Raw genomic sequence first — 27,369 nt, 5'->3', positions numbered from 1 at the left:
ACATGTTCGGAGTTCATCACAGTCTTTTTTCGAAATGAAGAAGAGCGGAGATGAAGCCGGAGAGGTGGAATGACGAATAAACCCCGAGGCAAGATTTTCCTCCAAATACGTCTTCAGGTAACGTGTTTCAGGCTCTGTGAGGGCGTACACTCGACTACAGGGTATATCCGCCCCTGGAACAAGATCTATACGACAATCGTATGGTCTGTGCGGTGGTAGCTGAGTCGCTTTTCTTTTGTCGAAGACGTCTTGATAATTCGAGTATACTCCAGGAAGAGAGGTGGCACAGCAGTACCTTCCTTCTGTGCATCCCTGGGCAAGAAGAGTTGCCTGTGTTTCATTGGTTTCTTTGGACGTATCCGGAGGGCAGCAATGTTCTCCACAGTACTGTGATGTTAGAGACACAGAACGTTCAGACCATTTAACGACTGGATCATGTAAGGTTAACCAGGGCATGCCAAGAATCAGGCGGAACTGGGGAGCGTCAATGATGTCGAATTGTATGGTCTCATAATGTTTCGCACCAATGTACATAACCAGGGGTACTGTGTGAAACCTAACAGGACCAGAGGTCAGAGCCTTTCCGTCCACTGCTTTCACCATTTCAGGGATTCTTTTCTTCTCATAGGGAATGCCCATCCTCCAGGCGTACTGTTGATCAATGAAATTCCCTGTGGCCCCAGAATCCAATAAGGCAGACACTGTAAGAGAATTATTCTCAGTAATTCTCAAGGAAACATTGATGTTCATGTGAGCCACTGAAGGTTGCATAGTATTGGCTAGGTATAATGGGATCTTTTCCTCTTCTTCTAAACCCAAGACGGAGACCCCGTCCGTACTTGGGCTCTTCAGTTTTCCGACTCCTGTGTTACTGCGACTTGTTTTCGGGGGCCCATACTAGGGTTTGACGTTTTCCCTCTAGCTCGACATTCTCTGATGAAATGGCCGCTTTTCCCACAGTAGTGACACAACTTTTGTAGGCGTCTTTTCTCTCTTTCTTCAAGAGTCAAAGGACCCCGAACCCCCCCAATTTGCATGGGCTCAACTCCCGTCCCATGTTTAGAATAGTCCTCTGGAGGAGGACGAGGCTTTGGAAAATAAGAACGTATTTCCCCTCTATTTTTGTCTCCTTTTCTATCTTGCACTCTGTGGTCAAGTTGTACAGCAAGATCTATCATCTCTTCACATGTCTTAGGCAATTGTACAACTTGTGAGAGCACATCTTTTAACTCCCCACGCAATCCTTGGTAGAACAAAGTGGTTCGTTTCTCAGGGGGCCATTCTGTTTCCACAATTAGCCGATTAAAGGTGGTGATATACGTCAATAAATCCTGTGATCCTTGACGAAGAGTCATCAATTCACGGTCGAGAGACAGCATATGTGTTTTCCTATCAAACAATTTCCTCATCTCCATACAGAAATCCTGGAAGTTGTGTAAAACTGGGTCATTCCTTTCCATCAATGGAATAGTCCAACTGGCGGCATTGCCCCCCATGTATGACATCATGAACGAAGTTTTTGATGCGTCATCCACGAAAATGGTAGGTTTACAAAGAAAATGGAGCCTACACTGATTTAGAAATGTTTCAAACTTCTTGGTGTCCCCATAGAATCGCTCAGGAGGCGCTACTGGTATACCAGGGTTCTGAATGACATGGACTGTAGGAACAGGACCTAAAGGAGAGGGACTGGTGGGTTGAGGAGTAAAGAACCCACCCCCCATAGACGCCCCATCCGGGGTTTGAGAAGGGGGGGGAAGTGTTCCCTCTCTGATATAACTCTTCCCTTTCCTAACAATGCCAGCCACCTCATGTCTACGGGAACCCACTTCATTTCGTAAATCCTGGTTCTCCTGTCGTGTGGCATGCACTTCCTGCTGGAGAGCAGATAAACTCTCCAACAATGAAGCCAACACAGTATTCGTATCCATAGCTCAGGCTGAAGGAATTCGTGGGCTTGTCAATCTGTCACGACGTCAATGGTTATATACCACTAACCTCTGAGAGATGTCAGCAGTAACGATGGATAGATGAGAATCCCCCCTCCTCTCCAGAACGCACAACACACAGTGTAAAAGAAACACAACTATGTATATATGCCCCCTGGGGAAAAGGGAAGTGGATAAAATAATAAAGGTTGTTCCAGAGAGGCTTCTGAAGGTATATCGGTATGTCATCCACCCACTCTCTCGCTGGTCTCTAAGAACCCCAGGTAGTATACTGCAAGTAAGGGAAGAACAAGAAACCATCAATTAGGAACCCAACACTTCTCAGGAATTAAAGAAACATAACATTTCTAGATGGGTAAATACTAACTAATGTGGTGGATTTGAGCTCCAGTAGTACTCTCAGGAATCAATCCAAGTAACAGCAAAATAATCCCATGTGGAATCGAACAACTTCCTCAAGATCAGCAAGATAAACGGTAGCAGTACAAAATCAGCAAGGGAATCCCAATAAAGGCAAAATCAGCAAGGAATGATAAGCAAAGAAAAACAAAATCAGCAAGGAGTCTCCTCATGCAGCACGTACCGGTACCGGCACGTCAGGATTCACAAAATAGTATCTCTCAAGAAAGAACTCCAGTGACGGAGACGACAACGCGCTCCTGCGCGGGTCTCACAAACGTCACTGAAATAGCGAGACCGCCCGTCTTATAAATGCGGGGACTCGCTAACATAACTGGACGAAGACATGAGTCTCTAGAATTGCAGAAGAACAAAAACCGTTCCGGTCGAGGCAAGCAAAGTACCTGGAATCAGCTCCAAGGAGCAGGCAAGGGCTCCGTCACTTTCTCAAACAGGGTCCTGATTGACAAGCCCAGAGCCGTTACCTCGGAAGGCTTTTGTCGACACAGCGCTTCCGGGTCCGTTCCTTCTGTGCCTCTGGGAACTGTAGTTCCGCATACGCCAGGCTCCCTCCGGTGGCGGTATGCGGTTACTACATCGTCTGACAGACGCTGTAAATCCCTTTCCTTTCCTGGCACCCCACGTAATCGCTACACCGATCCCACATATGTAACTGTTGAGTCCTGAATGGCAGTGACCCCAAGTCCGTGGCAGCGACCACAGCACCAGACACCCTTCGATCAGACTCATCGAGAGCAGGAGAAAGACGAAGAAAGACGCTGAGGCTCCACCGCATCACGGAGGTACTGCCACCCGCAGCTGATCCTTTTACTGTGGGGGGAAGGGCTATTTGACTCCCGACGCTACCTCAGTCCCGCCCGACACCACCTGGTCCCATTCAATGTGTCGGGACCGGAGCAGAAGTGGGAGTAATTACAGCGACGCGGGGTGCGGTGAGTTGTGACCGGGGGCAGAGTGACAAAAACCGAGCCGAGCCTCAAACAGTCGCCAAAACGAGCCTCAAGAGCCATGGAACCACAACTGCGAATCACCTCCCGCTTGACAGCTAGACATTCTGACGGTGCACAGCGCACGGCGGACCTCGCATTTTCACTGGGCTGTTTGGAGCGGATGTCCATGCTCCATGTGTGGCTACAGCTGACCGCTGCTGACCGCTGCTGCTGCCGCCAGTCCCTGTCACTGTCCCTGGGTATTGACTGTTTGTGCCCTCAGAGAGCTCCAACTCAGGTTCTGGTGAACGCTGAGCTGAGAAGCCACACAAGATTGAGGCTGGTGTTCTGCGCTTCGTGCCGGGCAGACGGCTGACGGTGGAGTGGAGGTGCGCCTCTACAAGCAGAACGTATTCAGCAGGATGAGTGGCGTCTAGAAACTAAAACAGCGGCAATTCTCGGCACCAGGTTACAACAGCCCTGTCCTGCCTTGATCAACCCAGCCTAGTCTAGCCAACAAAAAGCATACGTTGACGTGGAGAGTGCAGAGAGGGGATTGTGCGGACCCCCTGCGCATTGTTCCCTCGTTGTTCCCAGCAAACCAGGGAATTAGCAAAATCAGGGATCTGGGGTAGTGACCTAATACCAACATTAACTACCACCAACCACTATTAACCTCCAGTATATTTGGTCTCCATAAATTATTTTTTAAAAAGGATAAAAAAAGAGGCCTTTCTCCAGAGAGTCCTCCATGAGATCAGGGAAATCCAGAGATGTGAAACCCGTGGGTAAGACAAAAAAATGTAGAGGCACCGACACAGACACAGACAGGGGGATGGCATCTCCCAATTATCTATCCCAGCCAATGACAGAAACGGAAATCGAGCCTGTGATCGGTCCAAGGAAACATATCTTAAAAACCTCAAAATTTCATAAGAATTCAGAGTAAGGGGAGCTAGGGGAGTCAAGCCCTGCCCCCAGTGCAGCCAATGATTGAGAAGTGTGGCTCAATGGTTAGAGCGGTAGACCCTGATGCAGAGGTCTAGCCCGGGACCAGGGTTCAATTCCCCGCCTCGGCGGGTCTTGGGCTCAAAATTCCACGGACCTGATCATTCTCACCTCGGTGCCTATACCAATCATGGAGTCCCACTCTGCAACTCTGGGCAATAGCTTACTTAATCTCCACAACGGTACCCACACTGCTAAGGATGCCTGGCCTCCACCTTGGGGGTGCCCAGGAGTGGACACCTCACAGGGAAAGCCAGGATGGGTTCCACAGCGGTATTCGTACAAGCGCCTTGAGACCCTTGTGGGTGAGTAGCGCGCTATACAAGTATCAATTTACAATTTATCAATTTACAAGGATTTCTCAGCAGCCGGCGCAGAAGGCAGTTCTGTAAAAATTCAAACGGGAACAAAAGTAGATAAACCAGTATTACCCTCCTCTCACAACATCGGTCTTAAAGCCAGTAAGTGGATTTTTTAAAAGTCTGTCACAGACTATCTTCAGGAAGCTTTGAGGATCACATGAAAAGTGCAAAAGGAGATGACATAGAGGATCCCAAGGAAAGCACACCCAAGGAAAGCACACCTAGCAATACTAAAAAAAATATATTATGCAAAGATAAAGAGTCCAGCAGCAATATTAATATCAATTAAGACATTGGATATACAGTAAGTTCAGGGAGCATTGATATCGGCCCATCCGAACTAGAAAACCGAATCAGCCCATCACCACTCATAGCGTCAGATCCTCCTTCGCAATTGTCACCTCCTCAAGCTCAAGAAGTTCATCACCCCCAGCTAGTCCTCGTCCTAGTCCATAGGGAGCCTGACGTAAGCTGGGGCTCCCTTCTTCAACAACAACTTTATTCGCAATCACAGCAAAAGGCAAACACAGGATCTGAATGCAGCTCTTTGAACAATGACAATTTAATTCAAGAGCATGATCAACAGGACCATGCCTCAGGCCTGTTCATAATGGTCCATTTTCCGTCGTTAATGACAGAACAGCATCCACTGGAACTAGAGGGTCGGGTGGATAATACAACAACTTTTTCTTGACATCAGGCTCAAAAACTCCCACAACCCGCCTCTCAAGAGACCCCAAAGAACCCGAACATTTCATACTAAGCAGGCACCAGCCCCAAGATACTGTTGAGCCAAGTATCTTAAAGGCGAGGCCTATGCCACCCAAAACTTCACAAAGAAACCGACAGCAAAGCGAGCACAAAACAAATGGAGCATTTTGAGTATTCACCTCATTTAAGTCAAACGCTCCAGGAAGTACCGATGAACCAGCCTACGGCTTCCATATGGCACCAACTATTAAACACAATGGACACGATCGGGAAACCAATGACACATCATGCAGACAAACTTGACAATCAAGTTGAACTGTTAAATCTCCTAGCTATCCATGTGCAAGGGATCGAAGCAAACCTGCATGACCTGATCTCAATGATTAAGAAGGTTCAACAAGACAGGGATACAACTTACCATACGTGCCACTGCCCTCTGATAATCGACAAATTGGCAACAGTACCCATCTTGATGTCGCAGATACTAACTGCCATTAAACAATCTCCTCAAAAGTCCAACAAAACCCCTAAGCAGCCATTGGATGAACAATATGGCCAGCAGAGGAATGGCAGCACTGATGGACACCTGATAGCAGAAGAGGGACCACCAACTATAATGACCTTAAGTGTCACTACTACAAATGACTTAAGGAGACTAGAATACTCGATCAAACAAGCGCACCCTGGAGTACAAGAGGCTGCGTTATTTAATCAATCATTAAAAATGCCTAACAATGCAAGCCCAAAACAATCTAACCCGTCTGAAAAAGCTAGCCCCAAACAATCCTTTTCATCAATTCCCCTCACTAAGAGGGAAAGAAAACGCCTGAGAAAAGCGAGAAAGAGCAAAACAAAAAATGGAGGGCCTATAGATGTATTCCATCAAGAAATTAAGCCCGATACAAAAGACAAGGGTCCGCCAGAGAGAGAAGACTATGAAAGTAACATTGGGCCCAAGATAGGGTCAAAGATCCCCTACAACCACACCACAAAGGAGGACAAAACCACAGCAAGCGCAATTCAACGCATCGGCAATAATCAACAATTGATGAAAATGTATAGTATATTCTACCGTCAGGCAGGGAAAGAAAAGGTTAGACCACCCAGCCTAGATTCTCAGAAAAACCCTCCAATACCAGCAGGTGGACGTGCCAATAAAGAAGAGAGAGGAACTAGTAGACAAGTGGATATAGTTGAGGGCAGCACGTGCAAAGGAGGGAAGAAATGGGAGGAATCGATTAATGGAATCAAGTTTGTTTCCGCCTCGATCCCTAGGGGCACCGCAGGCTATAGCTCCCACTGCCAACAAAGTCTTGCCCCCACAGATCAAGATCTAATCTGCGCTGCTACTGTCAAATCAAGCATTGGGGCAAAAAATTATCACACAGACTCACTACGCTTAACCACAAGCAATAAAGTAGAGCTTATCCCGCAATACTGTTCAAGGGGACCACATGACATCTTGAACAGGGGATCAATACTAAAATTACTAGAAGAATTACCTTCTATGAGTCATATAAAATCCAGTGACTTAGAAAGTATAGAATTCAAACCAAGCCCCCTTCTAACCGGTACAGACTCCACAATTTTATAATGTACCGACTATAGCCTCACAGACCTGATCCTGCAGCATAGGGAAGACTTCTCAAATTGGGGCATAGAGCTATAAAAGGTCGAGCCCCCGCGGTATCCTAACCCATTACAACAACAACAAATACAGAAACAGAGCCTTTTAAAAGGTGCAAAAAGCCCGGATTGAACCAGCATCAAGGAATAAGAGGGTCAATCAATTAGACAAATAAGAATTACAATAGCACAAAGAGAAGCAGCGGATCTCGAGGCACTTTCCCAGAATACATTGGGACCTAAGCAGCGGGGAAAAGTATGAACCAGTTCAAGTAAACCCCCAAGGAAATTAATGGGCATTAGGATTTGCTCCTGGAATGTTAATGGCTTAAGTGCACAATTAGAAGAAGAAGATTTTGTGAAATTTATCCAACATCATGATATACTTCTTTTTCAAGAAACCTGGCAGGCAAAAAACTCTCCACTAGTGGGCTACAAAGAATTTACCATTCCAGCAAAAAAGGAGGCACAGCATGGAAGGGCCAAATAGGTCCTGTCGAATTATATATATACGGACCTCTCCTGGGGAGACATAAGCATCGATCTCGACTCCTCATGGATGCAATGTACCAAAGTTGATCTTTCACCTTTAAGGGACCTACTAATATTGAATCTCTACATCCATCCAGCAAGAAAGGAGAAGGACCAAAGAATTAAGCAATTAATAGCGGCAATTAAAATACTGAAAAGCACCTACCCAAGTGCCAACATAATAATAACAGGGGATTTTAATATGAACTTAATCCAAGGACCAGAGCGCAACCTACCGAGCTTCATACAGCCAATGCAGGCTAACCGAAGTAGACAAGACCTTATGGGCAAGAAATGTTCTGCAAAATTAGACAACATTTTCCTACACACATTAAACGGTAGAGGCCCCTTGGACAGTCCTGCTGCATTCACAAGGGTTACATCTAAAACAGGATCAACAATTGATTTTACGCTAGCCGACCCCGATCTATTTCCATACATAACAGAATTTCAAATTCAGGATCAAGTCGAAAGCGACCATTATCCTCAAACTTTTACATTAACCATTACTCCAATTGGGTCAGAGCAGGAAAATCCCCTTACATTAAGGATACAACTTTATAATCTAAAACGGCTAATTTGGGACAAAAGAACATCGATAAAATAATGGAGACATGCAGGTCGTTGTTAACACCCATAGATGCAGTCCACGCTGGAGATATTACAGGGCTCTGGGAGTCTTTTACAAACAACATCAATAAAAAATGTCAACCTACTCACAGAGATCATAAAACACCAAGAACCGGAGGAGGGCCATGGTATACGCCAAACATACGGGCAATACAACCGCGATTGAACAAACAACTAAGGTTAATTCAAACTAATGGTCTCCAACCCTCACAACAGTCTCTCATAATTATAGAAAAAACAAAAAGGGAACTAAAACACGAAATAAAGGTGGGAAAACGAACATACAAGGAAAATTTTGAGGCAGTCTTGCTCCACGCAAGTAAGCAGAGAAACTCGAAACAGTTTTGGGCAAAAATCAATTTCTTGCTAAATGGCAAACATCGCCAATTTACCTCTGAGATTACTGAACATTCCTGGAGCATTCATATAGAAGAGACATACAATTTCAGAACTGAACAGACAACTGGGGACAACATAAACGAGACTAAAAGGTGTTCCAGTCCTGAGAAAATATCAGAGGCTAGAAGTCCGAGTAAGGGAAAACGGTCATCGGTGGACACATCAGTCACAGTTTTAAAGTCTTTATCCAACCCCATACTCCAAACCTAAATCAGAGCAGAACAGAAAGACAGCAGCATTTTTATCAGGCACGTGCAAAGAGTTGAACCCGTACAGATAACACAACAGCAGATTAAGTATACAATAAAACACTTAAGATCGGATGGAGCACCCGACCCCAACGGCCTACCGAATGCACTGTTCAGTATGACCCCGCGCTTTGGTCCTGCTACCTAACTCCTCTGTTCTCCAATAGTTTAGAGACTGGAAACATTCCTGACTCCTGGAGGGCCAGCATCATTCAACCCATTTATAAGTCAGGAACAAGCTTAGACCCCAGCAATTACAGACTGATAGCCCTTATAGACGTAGAGGCAAAGATCTACGCAACAAACCTACTGGCAGATTTGGAGAAATGGGTAAGCTGCAAAAGTTTAATCCCGAAAACACAGACTGGGTTCAGATACGGCATGGGGACTTTAACAAATATTTCAGCACTTACCCTCTTAGCAAAGAAAGCGATTGCCAATTCAAACATCCTCTATACATGTTTCGTAGACCTTAAAGCTGCCTTTGATAAAGTGCCAAGAGCCAAGCTATGGTCTAAAATGAAAGCTTGGGGAATCCCCTCCATATTGTTAGAAGCAATCATCAACCTATATTCACAAACCTGGATTCAGATAAAAAAAAAAGGAGATGGCCGGAGTTTAACTAAGAAATTTCCAACAAAAAATGGGTTAAAGCAAGGATGCGTTCTGACGCCGTGTCTTTTTAACATCTACACGGCTGATTTAGAAAGCAACCTTAGTCTCATTCATGGAGACCCACCCATACTGGGAAAGACACCAATAGCAAGTCTGCAATATGCGGACGACATTGTGATACTCTCTCAAACCCCTCTTGGTCTACAGCGCCTGATCTCTCAACTAGCAACATAAGTCTCAAAAGAACAACTGTTAATCAATTTTAAAAAATTTAATGTTTTATGTTTTTCCAGCTGTCATAAAAAAACGCCCCAAATTCACCTGGAGGAAAAACTCAATAATTTTATCGCAGATAGAAGTATATAAATATCTGGGAGTTCTTTTAGATCACCATTTAAGTTTCAAACAACACCTAGAACATGCCAACATAAAAACCAAACAATTATGCTTTGCTTTTAAAACTTTACAGAAAAGCCAAAGTGGCAGCTCAACAAACCACCTCCTAAAGGTAGTGGCTGCAAAATTTTTGCCAGCGATAACATATGGCTCAGAAATGCTGAATACTAAGGACGTCCAAATACTAAATCTAGCTCAGTCTAGACTGTATAAAAAACTGTTCTTAATCCCATGACACATCTCTCAGGCGCAGATACGCCTGGAATATGTATTAACGAATCAGATGCAGGCCAGACAAGGTGTCCTGGTTAAATATTACTGGCGTATGAGGGCTGCGGAAGACAACACGCTTGCCCACCACAGCTGGGAGGAGGTAGAAATACAATCAACAAACAAATACTCGATATGCCAAATTTTCAAACCAGCGCTTCAAATGCTCCCTTGCTCACTTTGCACCTGGATTCAAGCAAGCCGGGCTGAAGAAGGCTGGAATGCCAGAAACCGGTCCTCGGAAGCTTGTTTCCGGTCCAGGGAAGACATGGCTTGGCAGTTCGGGCTGGACTGTTCCCATGAGGCACAGGGTCAGACTGATTTGCATATAGCCATGTCTGAACTGGGGTGGCAGAGTGGGCTAAAGAACGGTGATGGATTAAACCCAGATATTTTGACTGGGTGTGAGTGTTTGATTGATTCAGATGCTCCGTCAATCAACACCCCCTTTTGTACCGCTTTTGGCCGATTTAAGTGTGGCAGGGTATGCTCAGACGTGAGTCTCTTGCTCACTTTGCCACTGGATTCAAGCAAGCCGGGCTGAAGAAGGCTGGAATGCCAGAAACCGGTCCTCGGAAGCTTGTTTCCGGTCCAGGGAAGACATGGCTTGGCAGTTCGGGCTGGACTGTTCCCATGAGGCACAGGGTCAGACTGATTTGCATATAGCCATGTCTGAACTGGGGTGGCAGAGTGGGCTAAAGAACGGTGATGGATTAAACCCAGATATTTTGACTGGGTGTGAGTGTTTGATTGATTCAGATGCTCCGTCAATCAACACCCCCTTTTGTACCGCTTTTGGCCGATTTAAGTGTGGCAGGGTATGCTCAGACGTGAGTCTCTTGCTCACTTTGCCACTGGATTCAAGCAAGCCGGGCTGAAGAAGGCTGGAATGCCAGAAACCGGTCCTCGGAAGCTTGTTTCCGGTCCAGGGAAGACATGGCTTGGCAGTTCGGACTGGACTGTTCCCATGAGGCACAGGGTCAGACTGATTTGCATATAGCCATGTCTGAACTGGGGTGGCAGAGTGGGCTAAAGAACGGTGATGGATTAAACCCAGATATTTTGACTGGGTGTGAGTGTTTGATTGATTCAGATGCTCCGTCCATCACCACCCCCTTTTGTACAGCGATAACATATGGCTCAGAAATGCTGAATACTAAGGACGTCCAAATGCTAAATCTAGCTCAGTCTAGACTGTATAAAAAACTGTTTTTAATCCCACGACACATCTCTCAGGCACAGATACCCCTGGAATATGGATTAACGAATCAGATGCAGGCCAGACAAGGTGTCCTGGTTAAATATTACTGGTGTATGAGGGCTGCGGAAGACAACATGCTTGCCCACCACCGCTGGGAGGAGGTAGAAATACAATCAACAAACAAAAACTCGATATGCCAAATTTTAAAACCAGCCCTTCAAATGCTAAATCTGGAGGAAGCCTGGCAAACACCCATGTCATACCCTGTTTAAAAAAAAAACCACAAACAAATCAATAAAAACATTATCGTTTCAATCCGATAAATCCATATTTGCCCATAAAAGTCATGCATGGTCGGTGATTCGATCCTATAAGCATATGAAACCACAACCCTATCTGCAAGTATGCTTCAGAGACCTCTACAAGCGGAAATTGACCTTATTGAGATTGGGCTAGTTTTCCAACAAAGATCTTACCCCAAAATGGCTACAGACCTGGCCATCCCTGGATTGCCGCCTCTGTGGCAACGGAGCAAAGTCACTCCTACATCTATTATGCATCTGTCTGGCACAACATAACCTAAGGACGTCATTTTTATGGCCAATCCTAAGAGAAACTCAAATCCGGACTTGCAGAGCGGCCATCATAAAATGCCTCAGCGGTTCTTCAGTTCAACTGTCTTGCAACACCGTAAAATTTTTGTCCCAGCAGCACAAGAACTAGAAAAGAAAGAAACAGCACAAAACCTAGGAAAGAATGGAACACCAAAATAAGAACTTGGCAGTAGGGTATAAAGTAGCTGGCCTAAGTCTTTTTCAGACCTGTTTCTGTACTCCCCTTCTTTAAAAGCCCCTTTCTATGACAAGCCCTAGGCACAAACATGATCTTATCTGTAAATGTTCCAGGATATGAAAATTTAGTGACTTAGGAAACTGGACAGAAAATTATGCATAACAGTTTTGAACTTTGCTCCCTCTCCATTTTCCATTGGCATCAACATTTTAATTTCACCAGAAAGCATGGACATGTTTACATTGCTGTATGATAATCCGCTGATCTTTGGTTCCATTCCATACGACGGTTATAATAACAAAAAAAAAATTCATGTCATTTTTATCTGTACCTGTTTTGGGATGTTTTCATCATGGTGGTATGTTCCACTCTTTTTATGATTTTAACAGATCAAATAAAAGTATTTTACTACCATTCGATCAGAGAGGCATATTTCCATATGCAAGGCCGGTGACACATAGTCCCACTAACCCTCTTTAACACAAGTCGATCCACATGTGTAACTATGCCCTGAGTCCTGAATGGCAGTGACCCCAAGTCCGTGGCAGGGACCACAGCACCACACTCCCTCTGATCAGTGAGGCATATTTCCATATGCAAGGGCGGCGACAGGTAGTCCCACTAACCCTCTTTAGCACAAGCCAATTCCACATGTGTAACTGTGTCCTTAATTGATAGATATCTTCAGACCCAATTGTCTAGCCAACATATAATATTTTGTAAACAAACTTTTACAAGGTTTAATCTTGCCAGGTTACCAAATTCACATAACAATTTGTGTTACAGTGCCCCATGGTTAAAAACAAAACAAGTTCAAAGGAATGTTCTATTTGCCTATTTTATTTATCAGCAAATTATTTTGATAAAAAATGGTTTAACACAATTTATTAAAAACAATTGATCGTCAATTTTATTTAAAACATACACTATACATATTAAGTTACAAAAAATTAGATGCGCCGTTTCGGTGTTCAAAATGATCATCACCTTCTTCAGGACAACAATTTCAAGGTTTAAAAACAATCTAAATAAAATATAAACACTGTGTTAACAACCGACCGATAGTTACATTCCTTTGCTTGCTCAACTTTAAAATATCTTTTCTCCCCCCTTATTATAAATACATTCTTATTGTACACATATCATCACAACTTTTATAGTTCAAAGAAAAACATTTCGCAAGTTAACAATTCTACTTGCCATGCATTTCTTATTTAAGACAGTGAAGTTATCACCCATTCTTATTATTCCTTAAATGCTAAACACATCTGTATTATTATACACGAGTATCATTAGCCAAATGTTGTTTCTATTACATTTCCATTGATTTTATTTGGTAACCTGTAGACAAATCCCTCAAGCCAATTTTTTGGGTAGTTATTTTTAAAGCCTAACAAACTATGGTAATTAATCAGATCCAATGTCAATGGATATCATCACATACCTGAAATGGTACTATTGTAAGCCTTTATCAATGGGCTCCAATTGTCAAATAAATCCTTCAGTACGCACAGATTAGAGATATAGTTCAGTACTAGAAGGAAAAAACTATTTTTGATTTATAATTTTTCTTGAATCTTTCTATTACTTTGGAACCTTTAAATGCCATTATTCTCCTTGAGAGTCATTTGCAATACCCAAGTGTAATCCCAAATTTTAAACCCCAGGTTATTCATTAATGATTCAACCTTTTAAGGGACATTTATAATATATTTTAAAGGGATATCTGTGATGTATTTATTCGTTAAAAAGACTAAACAACTAGAACTATACATTTTAATACCTCATAGGTGAATTTGTCTTCCATCAAGTACTATTATCTAATTGTCAATTGTTTTCTTGCGTCATCAATCAATTCAGAAATACTGCAAGAGAGTTTATAAAGTAAGTGTACTACAAAATTTGAAGTCTTGAATTCTTTTAATACAATATATTTTTACATATTCTTGTATTTATCCCTTATCATAATGCCCTTTTTTTGTTATATGTATATTTTAATATAAGACTGGCTTTAATGACTCTTGCTCAATTCGTCCTCTTTCCTCACTTTCAGGAACTAAAAAGCATATTATACCAAAATAAATGTATTCACATTTTTTTTAAACTGCTGTTATATCTGTTTATCAAATCTGGCTACATATTATCTTTCAGAAAAAGATTTTTAACTTATCCTTGCTCCCACTTTCTTTTAATTGTGGTATATGTCTTTACTTGTTGGACCATGAACTGAAAATTAAAAACAACCCTTAGTTAAAAATAATTGCCTCCCTTAATCAATCAATCAATCATTTGTAAAGTGCACTACATACCCGCGAGGCTCTCAAGGCGCTGAGGGGGGGGCGCTACTGATCGAACAGCCAGGTCTTGAGTATCCTCCTGAAGGTCAACAGGTCTTTGGTCTGTCTTAGGCTCAGTGGGAGGGTGTTCCATGTCTTGGCAGCGAGGTGGGAGAAGGATCTCCCACCGGTGGTTGTTCTTCGGATGCGCGGGACGGTGGCGAGCAAGAGGTCGGCGGAGCGGAGCTGGTGGTTGGGGAATGTAGAAGGAGAGAACCGTCTGTGGGCTGTGGGCTGTGGGTCCTTGCTCACCGTTTCCTCTGGCCTACACTACCGTCAGCAGGCCTCACAATTCAGATAGAGTCCCGATTACACATAACGCAGTCCAGTAGGCAAGACACATTGCTCCCACACCAAGCATCATCACAGGCTCATACAGTCTTAATGCTTCTGGTGCCACTAACCCTATTTAATACAAGCCGATCCCGATGTAACTGTGTCCTGAGTCCTGAATGGCAGTGACCCCAACTTCATGGCAGCGACCACATCACCAGACTCCCTTCAGTTTTATTTGTTGTTGTTTTATTTAAATAACATTTTTTATATGTAAATCTATACATGACTAAGATTCTTCTTTGTCCAACCGCACAGGGACACTTCCAGGCCCAAGAAGGTTGTTGGGGGTATGTTGGTAATGTGGGAAGAGGGTGCGTTACCTCCTGATGTGGGGAGAGGCAGCGTCAAAGGGGTATTTCTCACAGAAGGAACTCCAGTATGTTTTCACAAATGCCTGGGGCAGATGCCAGCTGACGGACTGAATCACAAAATGATTTTTCAGTTCTTATGTAGTGTGAGTTATGAATAGTTTGCACACAGGCTCGCGTCATTGTGGCTATCCCTGCCCTGTTCTGTCGTATGCCACCCACTCCGGTTACTTTCTGACATTGGCCCCGCATAGCTCCCTGTGGCAGGTGTACTCGCTGTTGGTGTGCAGGTCAGTGATCTAGATCTCAACATCTCACGGCCACTCCCTGAGGGCAGGTTTGCACACACACCACACCCATCCGGCACATGCGTCACAAGCCATGTGACCATGCAAATGTAATGGATCGACAACGTCACATCCTTTATTGCCGGTGCTGACTGGATGGCGGACGCTCCACGGGTCTCAATCATAAAGAGTCCATGAAAAGTTGCACAGAAGGTTAGCCACACCCCGAGCTGTATGGCCATCAGGGGCCTACCACCACATGGGGCGGACTTCAAATGCACAGGGTTAGTGCCACCGGAAGCTGATGTGCCTGTCAGAGGCCTACCACCACGTGGCACGGACTTGAGTTCCATAGGTTTAGTCGCACCCTAAGTTCAATGGCCGTTAGTGGCCTACCACCACGTGGCGCTGACTTGCGTTGCACCATTGGTGACTCTGCCGGGCTGCGGAGAACCTGATGTGGTCTCCGCCATTGATGACTCAGGACTCAGCGACATGTGTGAGATCTGCCAGGCCACGGAGAAGCTGATGTGATCTCCTCCATTGATGACTCAGGACTCAGCGACATGTGTGATATCTGCCCGGCCGCAGAGAAGATGAAGCGGTCTCTGCCATTCATGACTCAGGACTCAGTGACATCTGTGAGATCCGCGCAGAAGCTGACGTGGTCTCCGCCGTTCATGACTCAGGACTCAGCGACATCCCTGAGATCCGCGGAGTTTTGACGGGCACATGGAGTGCCCACTGCTGCACACTCTGGTGGCACCAGCTAATTATTTGCTCATGGATGCGCAGGGGCGGCAGTGTCTCTCTCTCTTTCTCTTTCTCTCTCTCTCTCTCTCTTCTTTCCCTCTCTTCACTCTCTCTCTCACTTTCTTCATTCCTTTCCTTCTATCTCTCTCTTCCTTCTCCCTTTGTCACTCCCTTTCTTTCCTTCCCTCTCTTTTTCTCTATGGCATTTTTTTCCTTCTCTGTTTCTCTGTGTCTCACTCCTTCAATATGCGCATTAAACACGTCCTTATTTTGTGCTTTATTCTCCAGGCTCTGTCGTCGACATCCATGGGCCCCACAGGAGTATTCCGCCTTGTTGTTTTGTATTATTTTTGTTAAATTTAGTTTATTCGTTTATCGTTTATTTATATATGTATGTTTATAAAATAATAAAGAGTGGGGGAAAAAATTAATAAAGTTTTTGGTTGTTTACTTAACTGCTGCTTGACTCTTTCTTGTTCTTATTTGGTGGTGTCCACCACGGTGTTAACTTTTGGGGCAGTTATTGCGGGAATACTGGTGATGTCTGCAGTTTGCACCAACTTCTGAATAGTGTGTTAGATTTATCTCAACTTCAGTTGCACTAAAGTGCTGATAATAAAATGCAGAGTAGCCGTTCCCATGCAAAAAGACACGAGGTGCACCTTTGCGATTTATTCTAAATACTAAAATCCTGTATTGAATTGCACTGTGGTAGTGGTTCCACTTACAATGTACACACAAAATCAATGAAGAAATCTCATTGTAGTTATATTGATTGAGAATAGTGGGTCAGGTGCTGGATCTTGATGGGATACACTGCCCAGTTTGTTTATTGTTCTGCACACGAAAAAAATCACATCACAACTTTCACAACAACTGCAATGCGAAACAAATTCCGGCGATAAGCTGTGTTAGCACCAGGGATTTGACACCTGCTCTCTGCTGGTGTTAAGCAGGATGACTACCTGCAGCATGAAAGGGATCACAGCCAAGAGCCACACCAGAACACCCACAGGTGCCATAGAGTCAATGAGCATGATACAGGGATACCCATGAGGGCCACAAGACTCATCGCAATAACCCCAGGACCGTCAATGCCCCCCAAACCTGCATCTGAGCAAGTGTGTCCCTGTGGTCATTGTGTTAGCATGGTAGGCATGGGCCCTGCAACATCACAATGTTCTGTCTTCACTGGACGTTACCATGTCACCTCAGCGTTGGCAGTGACCCTGGACATGTAGCTACGCGCGCATCCTCCTGCATGCACAAGCAGTGTATGCTGGTCCGGCGTAAACAGGTCAGCGCACGGGTGTGCTTATCCGGCAAGGGGAACGGGGTGTCTCTGTGTTCTGGTGTGGCCTGCCACAAGGGCTGCAGCAGTTGATGTTGTAAAGTGGCATGCACCACCTCCAAACGGCACTGTCATGGTGTGGTTGGAATGCCGCAGGACATGCGCGAATAGGCATTACAATGGTGTGCCGTTGGAAGGCTTGGGATACAAGGGCACACCGTACAAAAGTGTGGGGGCTCGTGGGAGAGAGGAACAGCTCTTCGGCAACATAACACACAGTGAACCCACCCATGTGCCACGTGCTTGGCATCTCATCCATGATGACCAGGGTCTCAGACATCCCACAACACCCATGACCGGCCTTTGCACACATCCTGTATGAATGCAGCTGGAGAGGTTACTGTAGGGATGAAAGGTTCTTTGTCTGAGCTATCTTGCACTAGCACATCTGCTGCTCCGAGAAGGAACTTACAAGTGGCTAGCCACCCCTGGCAAATACAATAATATTTGCATCCGTGTCCCACACTACGCGCTGCCTGATTTTAGAACGAGTACACATCCCACACTCAAAAGTCCTTTGTCGTAGTTAGCTTGCGTGAAATGGCCTTCACACATACTCCCACCACACCTCTGCCTTGCACCCATTGCACACCCGGCTCATTGCACCAAGCTGTGCCATTTCATCCGCAACACTGGCACACGGCAAGCCAGTGCAGCTACAAGCAGAGCCACTGACGCAATGGCAGGCCATCTCGAACACATGTCAACTTCATTCACGTTCACAAATACCTTGCACATCTGCTACATGTCCTGAGTGCACTCACTAAGAAAAAGGGGAACCCCTAAGTGAATGAAGGTAGAGCATTAGGCGAAAATCAAAAAATACCAGATAAGTAACAGTCTGCTCTACCTATATATTTTAACTAAACACAATTAAGTCAGTTAATAAAATTGTCACTCTTGCTAAGCCATGAGCTCAAACACTTACATGAATCGAACTGTTAAGACAGTATTTTATTTTTGTTTTCATATTATTCAAGGCAAAAAAATAAGTGCATGAATCATGCGTTTACCCTGTTTCGGCCAGCAGAGAGCAGCAGTAAGCCGTAAACCGCCGACCACAGAACGCCAGTCGTCAGTCACTAGACACCATTCTCGGCGGCGAGCAGAGAGCAGCGAGCGGGCAGTAATCCCATTCAAGTCCATTCAAGTCCATCCCGATCTGGTTCCCGGCTCCCGGCTCCCCCGCACCCGGTAATACAACTCCCGGTGCCGACGAGTGGGTCAAGCGGGCCGGTGGAAGCCGGTGGAAGCCAGCGGGCGGAACTGACCTGAATGTAGACGCGGGCAGACGCGGTGCCCTATCCAGCTCCCGAGTGAACGACCTCGGAGAGCTGCTACAGACTGCTACAGACTGGACTGCCACGGCTGCGGTTCCAAATTCATCGGCATCAGCCAGTGAACGGAGCGCCTGGAGCTTCGATGACTGGTCACTAGCTTACAAGCCACAAGCTTCATACGAGGAGCACTTGGTAAGTGGATCAAGAAGTGGGAACCGAGCTGCTAACTCACGCCTGGGAGGGGTTTGGGAGAGGCGGGGTGAAGAAGAGGAATAGCTGAAAGAGTAGCCACTGACATATGCTTTCGGGGATGTGCAGATGATTAAAGCAAGGCTCTTTCAGCTCTCGGTCCCTGGGTTTTGGTCCTAAACATCTTAGGTGTCTGACGCCCAGAACAGACCAGATCAGACCAGACCTGAGCCCAGCTTGGCTCCCCTGCCTCCCATAGATTGCTAACCCTCCCGCAAGCAGCCAATTCTGTGTGTGCCTGACCGCATAACTTTGGGCCTTAGCTCTGGCACTGGTACTGGCTCTACCATCGGACAAGAGTTTAATCTAAGCCCCAGGGAACACTGAGAGTTGCGGCTAGAGCCTCCCCCTCCCGCAGGTGATCCGCTGGGAGCTGGGGGGTTGGTATAGCGGATTGTGTGCAGCCCGCGCAAAACCCCTGGTCTTTTTGTGCCAAAACGAGCTGAGCCGAGCTGAGCCGACTCTAGATCGACCATGCGGTCTGGTAAAGTGAGGAAGGCTCCGGGAGAACGGACAACTGCCCCAAGGGGAACTGCCAAACGGAGAAAAGTAGATAAAACAATTTCAAACAAGGCAAGCAACTCCGTGAAAAATCCATTAATTTCACCCATTGCTTCTTTATTTGAAAAATCCGTTTCAATCAAAAACTCTACACATAACCTACGTTTTCAATTTCTGAAGGACCCCGGATCAGCTCAGTACTCCTCAACAGGGGACGTTTTGGGATTATCGACTTCCATAGCCCCTTAAAAAACTTGGTAGGGAACAATCAGAGGCTGGACGATGTCATCCTTACGTCTACTTCAGGAAATTAAACTATCAATTTACTGAAAGTTGTGTTTCCCCCAAAGGGCTAGAACAATCGGAAAATCAAGACCACACAAAAAATCCAATTGAGATAAAAAGCAGCCTAATTATATCAGCGCTAGTTCACTCGGCAGCCAACGACTTCAAAAGCATATCTGCACAAGAGCCTCAAAAAAATACAAGTTCAAGCCCGGAAGAAATGAGTAAAGCTCAGCAAAACCACATTCAATCTTTACATGCAAGCTTTGAGCATCTGACCCATCTTTGGCCTATCCCATGCCATTCAATTGACAACGGCAAAGAGAATGATCCATTGGCAGACAATAACTCAGTCAATGAGGAGGTGGTTATAGTAGCCGAAAAGGGAAGATACGAAGGGGACCATCAACCAGCTGGCTTGTGCTACAAAGAAACTCAACACATGCCAATGGACCACAGCGAAATCAAACTACCAGCCACAAATGTGAGGCATAATAATTCATCAATTAATGATATCAAGGTAAACACCCTCAAGGATGCTGGGACACTGGATTTTGTTGCTCCCCTACTACAAGCACTACAAACATCTACAACAACTTTAATAATGCAATCTGACAAATTGGACATTCAAATCGACCTAATGAATGTAATTGCATCATATATGGCTGGGATAAATACGAAACTAGATAATTTGAATAATCTTATTAAAAGAGCACTAACAAGTACTTTCCAACTACAACCAGTTTGTTCTTACGGACCAGTTCTTGATAAACTGAGCTCATTACCAATTATTCTAGATCAGATACTTACTCTAAATAAACGCCTCATCAACCTTGCCACAGAGCCAGACCGATCGGGCACTCTCATAATTGAGCACCAACTACTAACCGATAATGATCCCTCACTAGGCCAATATAATAAAGAAGACATCTTCACGTCTGGTAACGTTATAAGTAGGGATGATACCAATGAAATAGTTACAACCAAGGCAATTGTCTCAGAACCAAAAAAGCAAATACTAACAAAGAGACAAAGGAAAAAAGAACGGAAAGCCAGGAACAAAAAATGCGAAGCAGATCCACAGTCAGGTATTCGAATAAATCCTATTTTTTCAAAAATAAATACAAGCATAACAAAAGAGGATTGTCCAAGGGAAAATAGTTCGTAAATATCAGGAAGAGATGATAAGTCCATCAATGTAAAATCGACGACCAAAAAGGAACCCAAGGGCTCCCATCTATCAGGAAGAGAGATAAGCCCCTCACAAACGACGAAAAATCAGCAAAAAGAGTAGTCAAGAGCCAACTATCCAGCTATCATTGGCTCTGACAAAAACTCCAACAAAACCATTAACCAGGAAAAAAACGGTGCTACTTATTCTAAAGAGGTCACGCAGTCTAAAGCAATTTGGAAGAGTATTCCATCCCAAGATAATGCTTTAGTCCTGGAAAACTACAACGTGGAGGGGCACACACAATCTACCGAGACAATATCCATCTCAAAGCCTCAAATCCTGCAAGTTGCAAATAACCCAGCTAGTATAAATGGGGTATCAATCTGTGCAATCAGTCAATCACATAAGGAACATCGTAAAGAAGCAGGGGAAAGGGCAATGACTGTCTCTTCATCTCAAACAGCTTCAGAAAGGAGAGCACAAGATATTGTAGATAACCCCCAACGTCTTTTCCTAAGACCAACATTAGAAATACCAAATAATTCGGATCTGGGCAAATTAACCTTTTGCATAACGAATAAGGAAATCATGCAACAAAATCAGGAGGACGGTAAAGAACTAAGGATAGATTCTCCTAAGCCCGGTGATGATTGTTTTCAAATTATTTGGACACCGGAGTACACGACACAGGGTTGTCATGATATATTGAATAGGAGCAACATCTTGAAACTTATGGCTGAAATTAAGGAATTAAGGGGCATATTACCAACAACTAGCGATATTTATCGCTATGTTGGCTTAGCGGCAATATTTTTATCGCCGAGCTGCGGCGATTTTTATCGCTTAGGAACCTTGCTATTATCAAGGTTTATCTCCTAAGTGATAAAAATCGGCCGAATGCATGAATATCGCTGAGAAGTCAGCGATATTCATGCATTACCGAGCTAATGCTCTTAGCCATGTTATCCACCTACCATTGGATAACATGGCTAAGAACTGCTCAGGGGCAGGTGTTAGCTTTTGGAGATATTCGCGCTTAACGCGAATATCTACAAAAGTTGGTAATAGGAGATAGCGATGTTAGCGACTGTTTTCAGTCGCTAACATCTTGGCACGCCCACTTTGCATGCCATTAGTGATAAATTTCACTGACATGCAAAGCGGGGCCCAAGATGGTCACTATCTCCTACTAGCTGTCGCTAACTGGTGTAACTGGTGTAATAGGGAGATAATTTTATCTCTGCTTTCTTGGCTTTTAAAGCCAAAAAAGCGGAGATATACCCCCTTGATAATATGCCCCAAAGTGTCATTAAAACTACAGATCCAAGGATGCAACAAATGAACAAACACTGACTACTTGGAAATCCCCAGGGATGGTGCAATTAATATTAGGAAGATCGGACCTATTTCGAACATGGGGCCTACAACTATCACAGCCCAGTATTCCACGTTATCCGTTTCCTTTAAAGAAACCCAGTAGTCAGCCATTCATTAGGAAAGCGACACAGCTCTCATCCAGGAAAGAATGGAAGCAGATAGAGTTGAGGGGTCATCATTAATAAATGATCACTGGAAATGGCTTCCGAGCATGCTAAATGACAAGCGGAAGAACTGACCGAAATAAGATAAGGTGAATCCCGCTGCAAATGATGGTATACATGTGCTATCATGGAATATTGCCGGTGCCAAAAGATTGTTAGAGGATGGATTAGCATTAGAAGAATGGGCTAACTGTGATATAATCGCCTTGCAAGAGACTTGGTTGCAGGAAGAGATTGCGTTAGCTGGTTTCATCCACTACAATGTAGCTGCAGAAAAATGCAAAATCTATGGTCGAGCAATTGGTGACCTCTCAGTCTAGGTGTCAACATCTTTAACAAATTAATTCGGAACAGCTTAAATCTCCCGATCCAGGCATTCAATTAATCAAATTCACAGCACAGAATGTCACCAATAACAAGACAATAATCCTGATTAATTATTACACCCAACCCAAACTACTAGTTAAAAAGATAAAAATGAGCTACTATGCAAAGTAATAACGGAAATTCGCAGCTCTGAGCCGTTGTGGAGTATAATAATAACCGGTGTCTTTAGTTCCAACTTGATATTTTCACCAGAGGAAGATGAAATATTAACAGCAGATAACATGTATTGGAGCGTTCCACAACAGCTACAAGGTGGGGCTAGGATTCGAAAGGACTGATTAGGAATCCAATTGGTAACAGAACTAGAGTATCAAGGCATGCGAGTCCTGAATGGAAGGACAAAAGAATTTTGACCGCCGAAAAAACGTATTACAGCCCGCATGCCCAATCAACATTGGACTTTACCATCATAAGTCTCTCGTTAATCCCCTTACTGGTTAGTTTTTATATTGAATACACACCCTTGAGTGATCATGCGATGCAACATATTAAATTCAACTTTTGCATCGAAAGACTTTAACCATCATATATGCTAGAGGGCCAATTAGGTACAATTAACCAAAAGCGTATAAATTGGTCAAACTCAAATAAAAACAAGTGGTTCTCGATAATAGCAGCGACGTTAGATGATCTAGGTAACGTCCCAATGAATAAGATTCAAGCATGGACTCTCTTCCTGGAGAAATTAAAGACCAAAATGAAATTACCAAATATGAACGTCAAGAGGGTCGGCCCAAATATCAAATTGCCAAAGGAACTGCAAGACCTAAGAAGAGACCTGCGAAGAACTCAAAAGAAGTTGCAGTAGAATGATAATGACACCCGTCAATTGGATACCTTTCTCGCAGAAAGAAAAATATTCAAAAAGAAGGTTTGGAAGTTCAAAAAAATGATAAATGAGAGTTTTTGGTCTAAATTGCTTTATAGCACTAAGCAGCCGAATTCAAATACATTTTGGAAAATAATAAATCAACTAACACGACCTCGAAACATATTTACTTCGAACGTGTAGGAAACCGAATGGGTCACTTTTCTCTTGTCAAAATTTAAAGAAAAACCATTAAAAATTCCAGAAAACCAACTCATTCTGAAATATCCTAACAAAAATATAATTGAGGAAGTAATACTTCTATCTCTGTTGCAACGTGTGGTACTTACTCCGCAGAGGAGATAAAAATAATAATCAAGAAGGGCAAAAGTAATGAGGCACCGGGGCCGAATGGCATCCCGCATGCTACCTATAAACACGCACCCGAGTTCTGGAGCTTACATCTAGAGAAACTCTTCGCAGATGTGCAGACTTACAACCTAATTCCGGAAAGCTGGCCAGGCTCCATAATTATGCCCATATACAAAGGCGGAGAAAGAACCAATCCACTCAATTATCGATTAATAGCACTGCAGGATGTTGAAGCTAAATACTTCGTTCGCTACTTTTAAAAGATCTGGTAAGCTGGTCAGGAGAAAGAGATTTGATTCCTATTAACCAAACGGGGTTCAGAGAAGGGATAGGAACAACCTCAAACATTTTATCTATCACAATGGTTGCGGAAAGATGCCTGAACACAAAACAGGATTTGAATTTATGTTTTATAGATCTGCAAGCTGCCTTTGACAGTGTGGACCGGAACCTGTTGTGGGCAAAATTGAGAACATGGGCGATACCTGAGAGTATATTAAGGGGTTTGTTACTATTTTTCTCCGAAACATGGACGCAAGTAAAACTAGGGGATGGATCCCGCCTGTCGAGAAAAGTGTTCACTACAATCGGTTTAAAACAGGGTTGGGTCCTGGCTCCACATCTATTCAACCTATTCATTTCAGTCCTTTCTGGCAAACTAAATAATTGAAATGCTCACTCTCCAAAATTAGGTAACCTACAACTTACACATCTGGCATATGCAGATGACATTGTGCTATTGAGTTTAACACAAGTGGGATTGATCAGGCTGCTAAAAGAACTTTCAGATTTCCTGTCTATAAACAAACTGGCCCTCAATTCATCAAAAACTAAAACAATGTTAATCACCAACCGACGATAAGCTCATCACAATATCCGGTTAGAAGGAAAACATTTGGAAAGGGTATCAAATTATAAATATCTTGGATATTATATTGATGACAAGCTCGCCCTAAAAGACCAGAAAAATGATTTGACCCAAAAAACAGGAGCATTAATATTTGCGCTTAGCACCTTGTCAAAAAAATTGGAAGGCCCATCGTTAAAACCGCTTCTAACTGTGATTGCGAGCAAAGCGCTTCCCACCTTAGCTTATGCTAGTGTTGCAATGGAGGGTAAGGACTCTGAATTCCTAAACAACCTAATTACCAAAATTTATAAAAAGGTCCTCCAACTTCCCAGTTCAGCCTCACCAGCGCAAGTGCGCTTAGAATTTGGTTTAATGAATGAATCATTGGGAAGACTTTATACATGCGTCAAGGTGTGGTACCGAATTAAGGAAAATGCCGATGATAATAACCTCAATAAATTTCTATGGCAGGAACTAGAAATGCAAAAAAAATCAGAGGCAAATAAATTCCTGTCCCACGCACTGAAGATAACATGTTATCCAAACTATGGGATAAAAATCTGCCATTTACTTAATTTAAACAGGCATTAAATAAAGCCGCCAAATTTCATTCATTGATCACAGATAAAGGAATCTTTTCACATCGTTCCCACTCATGGACTGTGATCAATAGTTACAAAACACTTACTCCGGCGGCCTATTTGGACTCAGCTTACTCAATTCTTATCAAAAAAAGATTGATGGCCTTGCGGTTCTGCAAATTTCCAACTCTTGCTGACGAGCCTTCCTGGAAACACATTGAATCTGTTGATTGTCGTCTCTGCGGAAACCCAAAGGAAGATTTAATTCACATAATTTGCCATTGCAAGAAGCTGAACCGGGAGCAAGTGTTTTTCTTAAAAAATATTTTTTTGGTTAAGAGACTACGTACATGTAGGTCTGCCGTCATTGGTGGCTTGGACTCAACAGCTCCCCAAAAGAACTGTAAGATGGTAAAGTTTCTAAAGGCCATTGAAAAAAGCTTGAAAGCAAGCCAGTTAATGATAACTTAAGATTTTTTTTTAGAGATTTACTAGGACAGAGGACTAACTCTGAAAGGAAATTTTTATTTTTATTTTAGGAGAGATATCATCTGGAATTTACCTTGTTGAAATTACTTCCTATTTTGATTTCTCTTTTTATGTTATTTTACTTTTAATATTAGCAGACTATTGGTAAGGAAATTTGTTATGGTTTTAATTAACTAAACAATAAAGACTAAATTAAAAAAAAAAAAAAAAATCATGTGTTTACATAATCATAAATGTACAAAATTCAGTAAGGCCCAAATTGTGATAATTCCCATGGACAGTCTTTCACACAAATCATTCATACATCCTCAAACTCATATAAACCCATTCAAACCGTGAACACGCACCTGACATTCATCACACAATATAAAAATGTATGATTCGTAGCCCCTAAACAAATGTCACATCAAACAAATATTTTCTCATAAACCGGTCAGGTTGCTAATATGCAATTCAAAGCTTGTAACTTAATAAATCCAGAGGGTGAAGGGAAATGTTTTTGTTTAAATATATAAATGACATTAACACTGGTACATCTGCACATAAATTGATCAGTTAAGTATAAGACATGGGGACATATAAGATCAAGATGCCGACGCGCATTTCGGTGTTACACCCCCTATCCCGGGGTACGACATTCTTCAGGGCGTGAGGGCTCATTCATATCCAGTGTCTATGGGACCGGACAAATGTAGATATTTGTTAGTAAGCGTCTGTGAACAAGCGGGACGATTAAGATAATAGAAGAGCCTAAATGATAAAGATCGATGCGGAGTACCAAAAGAATGTCACAATGGCTTGCAGCGAGCAAGTTAATAAAGGAACACTCATCCACTAGAGGGAGTCGTTGGACTGGAAAATAAGTTCACCGTTCACAACATGACGTGCACTTCTCTGGTGACAGGTTTCCTAGGTAAAATAACCGGGTGATCTGATCGTGAAATTAAAATCGAGTGATGAATGCTCGAGTTTAAAGGGGCAAACAAGTCCAAAAATAATGGCAACGATGGGCCAAGTGGTCCGTGAATCTGATATAGCACTGTTCAAGAGGGCGGCATCTGAACAAGGCAGTCCGCTCCCAAATGCCTTTGGCAGTACTTGCGGATCACTTACCGGCTTAACTTCTGCATTGCAGACTTCGCCTGCATTCAACCTGTATTGCAATGTCGCACGTGCCTATCTGAGTGGTGCATGGACCTGTGCCTCTCTAACGAGTGGGTAGCTGACATGGATTACGACCGGTGTGTGGGCCCCCTGTTGGCCCACGACCAGGAGTGTCATGGTGATGCCCTTTTATGGCATGCATGGATGTCTGACATGCATGTTAGGAACTGGGCCTGAGAGATTGTACGTTTTGTAGTATGCAGTGACCAAATTGACCCGATTCTGCTTTG

The sequence above is a fragment of the Lissotriton helveticus genome, chromosome 1_1, assembly GCF_964261635.1.
Source record: "Lissotriton helveticus chromosome 1_1, aLisHel1.1, whole genome shotgun sequence".
NCBI classification, from domain to species: domain Eukaryota; kingdom Metazoa; phylum Chordata; class Amphibia; order Caudata; family Salamandridae; genus Lissotriton; species Lissotriton helveticus.
The sequence above is the reverse complement of the archived record's forward strand: the minus strand, read 5'-3'. Positions refer to the sequence as shown.